The sequence below is a fragment of the Dipodomys spectabilis genome, unplaced genomic scaffold (genome assembly GCF_019054845.1).
Source record: "Dipodomys spectabilis isolate Male_0828 unplaced genomic scaffold, ASM1905484v1 ptg000019l, whole genome shotgun sequence".
Taxonomy (NCBI): domain Eukaryota; kingdom Metazoa; phylum Chordata; class Mammalia; order Rodentia; family Heteromyidae; genus Dipodomys; species Dipodomys spectabilis.
In genome coordinates, this window is record NW_024870696.1 from 27,010,946 (window position 1) to 27,020,245 (window position 9,300).

General features: G+C 43.2%; 1 long non-coding RNA gene across 1 annotated transcript; it reads left to right on the top strand.

Moving 5' to 3' along the window:
- Positions 1-3,290: 3,290 nt before the first annotated feature.
- LOC122103728 lies at positions 3,291-4,572 on the top strand. Its single transcript, XR_006146826.1, has 2 exons — positions 3,291-3,440; positions 3,568-4,572. It is a non-coding gene; the product is annotated as an uncharacterized LOC122103728 (long non-coding RNA).
- The last annotated feature ends 4,728 nt before the right edge of the window (positions 4,573-9,300 follow it).

Consider the following 9,300-nt stretch of genomic DNA (forward strand, 5'->3'; position numbering starts at 1 on the left):
GCACGTTAGTTTTGAAGGCTCATTACATGGAAATATGAACTACTTGATTTTATCTATAATATTTGGTTTATATTTCAGATAGGCCAAAAATATTCATTTAAAGGAAATTACAGTGAAAGATATCTAGATATTAACACTTAAGATAACCATTGAGTCAGCCGGGCACCGGTGGCTCACGCCTATAATCCTAGCTACTCAGGAGACTGAGATCTGAGGATGGCGGTTCAAAGCCAGCCCAGGCAGGAAAGTCCGTGAGACTCTTACCTCCAATAAACCACTAGAAAACCAGACGTGGTGCTGTGGCCCAAGTGGTAGAGTGCTAGCCTTGAGCTGAAGAGCTGAGGGACAGCACCCAGGCCCAGAGTTCAAGTCCCATGACCAACCAAAAACAACACAAAACAAAAAAGATAACCGTCAAGTAATCAAACATGGAGGCCTCTGCCTATAACCTCAGTACTAGGCAAGACTGAGTAGAGACCACTGTAAGTTTGAGCCCAGCCTGGATGATATGGCGCCCAGGCTGACTTGGGCAGTATACTGAAACTGTTTCAACAACAACATGAAAGATAATTATGGACATTTTGAAAAAATAAGAATTGAAGAGGAAAAGTACTATCTACCAAGTAGACGAACCATAATGATTGAGCCTTGTGTGTAGCACCAACCTTACAGAACACCAGGCCAAAATGCTGAACTGAATGTTGATCTTTGCCATCTGATAAAAGAAAGCATATCAGTTAGGAGAGACAAACATTTCCTTGGAACAGAAGACTAAAATAAGATACAAGCAATTCAATGTCCATAAACGTTGTCCATAAACATTCGGCTATGCTCTTTCTATGAACTGGGCTTTGAGAGACAAGTTACACTGGTTTGGGAAACCAGACTAAAACCTCTAACGAGGGGCCAAGGGTCCAGGAAGGTGAACAGTAAGGCAGATTTTCCTTCCTTAGGTCTCTCAAGCCTGTGTGAGCATCATTCTTAACTTTAGCCTGCCTTCTTCCCTTCACATTCTCACTCTCTACCAAGGGGAACTTTTTCTTTAATGTTCATTAAAATTACACCAGTTTGTTCCATTTATACTCAATTTCTTTATTTTAAAAATAAATTCCTTTAGAAGCCAAGTGCCAGTGGCTCACGCCTATAATCCTAGCTACTCAGGGAGCTGAGATCTGAGGATCACGGTTCAAAGCCAGCCCAGGCAGGAAAGTCCGTGGGACCCTTATCTCCAATAAACCACTAGAAAACCCGAAGTGGCACTGTGGCTCGCGCAGTAGAGCGCTAGCCTTGAGCTGAAGAGCACAGGCCCAGAGTTCAAGCCCTACGACCGACAATAAATAAATATTCCTTTAAAACTCCCAAATGTGCATATAGTTTTAGTGCTTGATTAAAAAAAAAAATTACTTCCCCAAATATGAAAGACTGTTTACAATCCATTGTGTTAATCATAACTTTAGAAATTATCAAGCCTTATTAGAAAAGTCAGGAAACTATTTACTGCCTATGGACCAAATCCAGCCTACCATCTGTGTTTATTAATAATTTCATTGGCCACACCCCCTAATTTATCAGTGGTAGAGCTGAGTACTGCAAGCAGCAACTCTGCGGCACACGAAGCCTAAAGTGTCTCCATCTGACCCTGTTAGAGAGGCTTTCCTGCCAGACCACCCGTGGGACATTGTTCTGATGGACTCTCCCAACTAGCTCCAGTGAATGATAACCATTATGCAGGAAATACCCGTGAAGTACCTGTGCTTCTACTTCTCAGAGGCACTTGTTAGGTTCATGGGAAACCTAGTGGGAAGGAAGCGTGGCATTAAGGAAACATTATTATGAAACAACTGTATCACCTTGAATAATTTTACAAATCGCTTGAAACCTCCCCCGAATGTCTGGATACCTTTAGAACAGCATGAATAATTCATTTCTAGAAAGCAAGCCTCATTCAGACCACCCTCTCTCTGACTCTAGATGGTGTCCTGAATATAAAACTATCCATACCAGACATATTGTCTGGGATCATTTGTTTCAAATTATGATTCACAGAATAATGCTGAAGCTTTTTTTTTTTTCCTGTCGGTCATGGGGGTCTGAACTCTGGGCCTGGGCGCTGTCCCTCGGATCTTCAGCTCAAGGTTAGCGCTCTACCACTTGAGCCACAGCACCACTTCCGGGTTTTTCTGCTTATGTGGTGCTGAGGAACTGAGCCCAGGGCCTCATGCATGCAAGGCAAGCGTTCTACCACGGAGCCACCTTCCCAGCCCCGTGCTGGAGCTTATTGATAGAAGCTCCTTCTTGTAAATGCAGCAGTAACCGACTGGCCTCGTCAGTCTCTGCTGGAGTCTGCAGAGACAAATAAATCTATTCCCAAAAGATTCCTGTGCACATTAACTTTAGGAACTACTAAGAGTTGGGAGTCTCTCCCCTCCCACCAAAAAAGAAAAAAAAACTGTTTCAGGGATTACTCCATAACATTTTCCTTTCCTGGGGGTCAAATTCCTCCCTCCGTTTGGCTTTGATGCTTCCTGCTATGGCTTACAAAATGTTTGCTTTTCCATAAGGTCACCTGCCACTGCGATCTCTCCTCTTCAGAGTCCTCTTTACTGACCTGGCATTCTAACTCCCTTCTCTACATGCTGGCTCCTTCAGTTTTCTCTACTGAAAGTCACACATGGTGCCCTTGTTCTGCAGAGAATAAAGCAAACATATTTTTATTTTTTTTTAATTTAATTTAATTTTATTTGTGAACATACTGTACAGAGGAGTTACAGTTACATGGGCAGGATAATGTGTACATTTCTTATCAAGCATTGCAGCCTCCTCCTTTGTTTACCCTTCACATCCCTTCCCAGCCTCCCCCCTCCCCCCCTAATCCCAATCCTTCTCCTCCCCCCCCCCCCCCCCCCGCACTAACGTTGTAAAGCTCGTTTTGGACATGACAACTTGTATTTCTCATTGTTGCAACAGGTCCACCTGTATCCTGAAACAACTGGTTTTTCCCCATCTCCTCTACAAGTTATACTGACATCAAATATAGTGAAAGCAGGGGTTATACTGTGGGGGAGGGACATACAAAGCAACAAAGAGATAATCTTATAAATGTGTTAGAAACACATGCATGAAAGAAAAAAACATTAAAGGGTTCATCTAAGGGTTCATTTTCCTGACATCACATTATCTGACCTTTTCCGCTTGACTCATACATATACTAGATATTACAAATAAGGGAAACCATGGGACCTACATTTTTTTGGGTCTGGCTTACTTCAGCAAACATATTTTTAAAATAATATTCAAAACACTGATCTGCTGTAAAATTGCAAACAACACTTCCAAATAATAAAAGTGTTTAAGGAAAAAAAAAATAAAGCTGAACCCAGAGGAAGTTGCTTCCTTAAAACCGGGCATCTGTCGTGGAAGAGGCTGCTACTGCGGGGAAGGTGAGCAGGGGTCTCCCCGGGGTGGGGTATGCTGACACTGAACTAACTCTTATGCCCTCCACCTAGGGCCAGGAAACCCATCCATGAAACTAACCAAAAGTCCTGGGACAACTTCTACTTCCTCCAGGTCATATGCCAAAGTGAGGTGAAACATGGAAGGGTTTTATTCAGGAAAATACGTGTGTGAGAGAAAACAGAGAGAAGATAAGATTGTAATAGCCATCAACCCACAAGGCAAGGCTGATCCTGTGGGAAGAAGAGACGGAGGAAAGGTTGGATAGACGCCATCGAGACTTCCATGCAACTCAAGGAACACCCAGCAGTCACTGAGGCGTTATCCAGCCAGAGAGACCAGAGGGCGGGGTCTTCTCCTAGCATCAGTCCACGCCAACCACGGCGAGCACGGGCTGTTCTACTCCCGTGCACGAAAAGCCTCCTTGGAAAGTTCCTAGTTTAATGTTGTACTTCGGCGTCCATCTGCATATGCTGTGTGTTCTGGGAGAAGGACTTTTATTTCTAACTGATAGTTTTATTGTTAGATATCTGTATACTTTCAGCTGCTTGCCAGTAGGAAATGATTGCGTAAGATCGTGGAGCTTTTCTTGAAGTTCAGGGTCTTCTTTGTGTTTGTTTGGGGTCGTTTTTTTAGTTTTAGCAACCTGCATCACCTGCCTGGATAAAATACTAAGCTACTAGATATTATTCATAATTCAACCTTAATTCTAACCACCCATCCCTGTATCAGCTGGAGCACATGGCTTTCCCAAGCTATATAATTTGTAAGTAGGCCCAGCAGGGTTTTATGACCAGAACCTTCCAGATCTCAAGTCTGAGGTAAAGGAAGGTTTAAAGGTCATAAAGCACCCTGTATGATCTCTCATCAGGCTAGGCAGTTTGGGCCCCTCTCTATTCACCAAAGATTACGATGACTCTCAGTAGTACTAAGATGTTGAAGAAATACAAATTGCCAAAGAAAACTCAAAGAGCATTTTCATATGGGTCTGCCTAGTTACAGAATGAAAAATATATTCATGCCTATTTTAACGAACATTGTGTTAATTTAGATACGAAAGTATCTAAGAACAGACACTGAATTTATTTGGGAGAGATATTTACACTAGGCACCTAGAGAGAGGACAAAGAAATGGGTTCTTCAAGAGCAAAGGGAGAAGTAGACTTCTTTTAGAAGGAAACAGGAAAGAAAATAAGAGTTAAAAATGAGGAAGAGCCGGGCGCTGGTGGCTCACGCCTGTCATCCTAGCTACTCAGGAGGCTGAGATCTGAGAATCACAGTTCAAAGCCAGCCCAGGCAGGAAAGTCTGTGAGACTCTTATCTCCAATAAACCACTCGAAAGCCGGAAGTGGCACTGTGGCTCAAGTGGTAGAGCGCTCGCCTTGAGCTGAAGAGCTGAGGGACAGCACCCAGGCCCAGAGTTCAAGCCCCACGACCCACCAAAAAAATTTTTTAAATGAGGACAGAAGCCAGCGGGGTGGCAGAGTCTGTATGGGTACGATGAAACCCCTCCTGTGGCACTCTGAGTACTCAACGGAGGGATTAAACACGAGAGACTCCGGGTGAAACTAGGCGTTCTGAAGCTGAGCTCCGCACTCACATGGGTTTGGGCCAGAACAAGAACAGCACAGTCAGAGGCCGATGCGAGTAGAGGAGACCACAGACACGTAAACGAAAGTCACGGGAGAGGCCGTGGTGATGAAGGAATGTGTCTAGGGACAGGAAGATCCCAGCCGGTATCCAAATTACACAGACTTCACATGAACTCTCAGGATGCCAAGCTTAGAAGGTTTGATAAAGGGGTCTGTATCTCATGGTAAAACTTAGATCTCCACAAGCAAGCACATGACCAGTATTTATCCATTCGTTTAACTTAGTAAGCACTATTATAGTATGTAGGGTAACTTACCCCGTTTGGTGATATTAAGACAAACAAAGCAAAGCAAATGTTGAGAATAATGAATTAAATTTTATGGCATGTACTGACAATTTCTACAAATACGATCTCACCCACACTTCCCACAGCTGTGTGTGTTAGGAAATGTAAGGGTGATTCTCCCAGAGCTCTGATTATTTAATATCCTCCTGCTGCACCTCTACTACCCTCCACTAAAGCACATGATACACGGCACTACGCTGCTCTAAATAAGCCATGTAAGCATTCCTCACTGACTAACCCTGGGACAGACACAGGCTTCAAAGCCTGATACCATAGTATCTAATACTGGTGGAGAAAAAATACTTCAAGGACAGTAAATGCACTCAGTTGACATATTCCACATCCTTCTTGGTGCTTCTATTCTGCAGCTTTGTTCAAAGGAAGGAAGGAAAGGAGGGAGGGAGAGAGGGAGGAAGGAAGGAAAGAAGGAAAGGAGGGAGGGAGGAAGAGAGGAAGAGAGGGAGGGATGGAGAAGGAAAGAGGGAGAAAAGAAAGAAAGAAAAAAAAAAGAAAGAAAGAAAGAAAGAAGGAGAGAAAAGAAAGAAAGGGAAGGAAGGAAGGAAGGGAAAGAGAAACATAACTAAGTATGTAAGAGATTTACGGAATAATCTTGTTGGGAACATACGCTTTTAAATACGATGTTCCATGTGGAAGTCCTGAGAAGTAAGGAGCTGTGTTTGGTTTAACTGTGTTTGTTGTGCAGGAAGAAAGAAATCAGTTGCACTGGGTGGGTCTAATTTTCAACCAGGACTAAAACTAAATAAATCCTATGCTTTCTGTCAGCTCTGAAATTCTAAAGCTCTAAATATGAATTCAAAAAAAGGAAGAATGAAGTGAGATGTCAGATGATTTAAAAGTACAATGAAGCATCTTTCTAGGGTTTCGATCAGTAAGGGCTAGCTATGATGCATTAATAAATAACCTCCACATCTCAACACCTTGAAGTAACACAGACTATGTTTCAATGATGTAGTTCCATTGGGGATTGGCTCTCTTCACTCACTTGGATACCCAGGATAACAACAGAGTGGCCTTCTTAAAGCTACTGGTTACGACATAGAAGGAAAAGAAAATCTTATAAAATATATACTGGTCGCCAGGTGCTGGTGGCTCACGCCTGTAATCCTAGCTACTCAGGAGGCTGAGATCTAAGGATCGATTGTGGCTCAAAGCCAGCCCAGCAAGAAAGTCTGTGAGACTTTTATCTCCAACAAACCACCAGAAAACCAGAAGTGGCGCTGTGGCTCAAGTGATAGAGCGCTAGCCTTGAGCTAAAGAGTTGAGGGACAGCACCCAGGCCCAGATATACAATATATATTATGCTGGCAATTAACACTGTCCCAGGAAGCACAGGCCACTTCGGCTCAGTGTTTTGAGCTGAATCCTCACATGGTTCTAATCAACCACTAGGGGGCCTGTTAGTAGAAGACAAATCTGTATTCCTTAAGGAAAACTATGGTCTATAGATCTGTTTTCATAGGGCCTAGACCTACTTGAATAAGGGGCCAAAGAGCTTTCCTGAGCTTGTAATCTGAAGTGCCACAAGTGACCGATAATCCCTAAAAACAGAAGAAAGTGAAGGTGATCCCGAAATGGAACATTCTTCACATCTGTACTTACTACAAGCCTTTGAATAATCATAGGAAATGAAGTGATCACATCTGCTCAGGCAACACTTTAAACTCCTTTGATATCCTACACCTTCGTCTTAGGGCTTCTCCAGGATCACAGGCCCCCAGGTGTGGTAGGAGACGAGACATTCATGGTAACCTAACTCTCAAGGCCCCTGGCTCAACGTCAAACAGTTAGGTTTAAAACACACGTTATGAACATTGTCACCCCAGTCCCGTTCCCTCCCAGTTTTTCCCTCCCAGAGCCACCCACAAGTTGTATAGTCCATTTTCCACATCGTGTCTGTGGGTACCACTGCTGCATTTGTTCACCCTTTCTGTCCCCCTCCCCACGCAGATACATGAACAAATGAGAGAAAAGGAAAAGAAAACAAAAACAGCAACAAAGAAAAAAAAAACCTCTTCTTTCCATTTCCCGGAGTTCATGTCGACACATACTATTTTATATATTCAGATGCAGCATGGCTATTGTGCCTTTATGATCCTCTCCTGCGATCATCTCCCTTCTTCTCACTCTGTGAATTCCTAGAAACTTGTATACTTTAACACATCCCAGTGTTGTTGTTCTTTCTTTTACCACCCAGTGAGTTTGCTTGTAGATTTGTAGCACATTCTAGCTACCACAACTGAGGGAAACCTTGCAACCTGTGTCTTTGGGTCTGGCTCACGTCACTTAAGATAATTTTTCAAAGTCTCTTCATTTGCCTACAGAATGTGCTCTTTATCTGACTTATGTAACTGTAACTACTCTGTACATCACCTCAACAATAACGATCAAGGAATGTAAAAATAAATAAGTGCAAAACTGAAGAATTACAATACAAAACTTAAAAATGAATTAGAATTGATTAAATTCAAATCACAGTTACTTGGTTTCACTATCCATTTTTTCTGTGATTAAAAGAATCATGTACTTAGTAGAGGCAATGGCAGAAAAATATGCGATCTTCACACACTGGAAAAAAATAAGCACAAGCACACTCTGTTAGTAGACTTGAATGTTTCTTTATGGCTAAATATTGAGTTTGAAGTCATTCAAATACCATCATCTTCATAATTACCGGAAGGTAGTTGAACTCCAAGAGTTAACAATGCTATCTCCTTGCCAAGAAAAAATAAGTGAGAAATAAGGCCAGAAGTGAGCCAAAAGGAGCAGGTAAGATACTTTGTGATTTATGAGGGCCTCCAGGTGCAAGCCAAAGACAAAAGACGATTCTTCCCAAGCCTGCATCTCCGGGTCAGTCCACCACTGTCTTCTAGAGTTTGCTCCTAGTGCCTGCAGGACGCGTTTCCATATTATCCAACCATCAACAAGTATCTGATCTGGCCATGACATCATCACCAACATTACCAACATCATCAGCATCACAAGGCTCTTCACCGAAGTCACGCCTCATCTGACCTCACCACAACTCTCCAAGTAGGCCTCCTATGTCCATCTTAGGCTGAAGAAACTGCAGCTGAGAAAAGTCAAACAAAGTTTTCCAAGACTACCCTGGTGCTATTTGGTGAGCACAATACTTCAACCCAGGACAAGTGATTTGATTTCAAAAGCTCAAATGAAATTTACAACGGGGGGGGGGGGGTGACAGGGGAGGGAAAGTGGTAGAAAACGAGGGAAGAGGTAACACCGTTCCAAGAGACATGTACTCATTACCTCCCTCCTGCCACTGTAAGCCCTCTGTACATCACCCCTCTACAATAAAATAAAATGCAAAAACAAAAAAGTCTATGCTCTTCCCATATATCCATCTTCTATTTCCCAAATGCCTGAGCACTCAGTCCTCTGCAGCTCAGTCGGTTGTAGGGCTTGAACTCTGGGCCTGGGCGCTGTCCCTGCGCTCTTCAGCTCAAGGTGAATGCTCTACCACGTGAGCCACAGCGCCACTTTCAGTTTTCAAGTGGTTTATTGGAGATAAGAGTCTCACGGACTTTCCTGCCCAGGCTGGCTTTGAACCGCGATCCTCAGATCTCAGTCTCCTGAGTAGCTAGGATGACAGGTGTGACCCACCACACAGGCTTCAAAGAGTTTTAAAAATTCAATCTACTAATGCAGGTAAATGCAAGACTTTTTATAAATATTACTTCTCTTTCAATACAAAATGGATGAAAGAGCTTCAAAGTGAACACTTGGCATGGCAGCTGCTAGCATACTGTTCTCTTTTATTCTAAAGCTGGCGGCCAGCGGGCATGTCTCTGGAGCTCGCTGGACCCTGGTCCGCCGGTGGACAGCAGAAGGAGTTCAAAGTACACATCACCAGTGTTTATCTTGGCCTA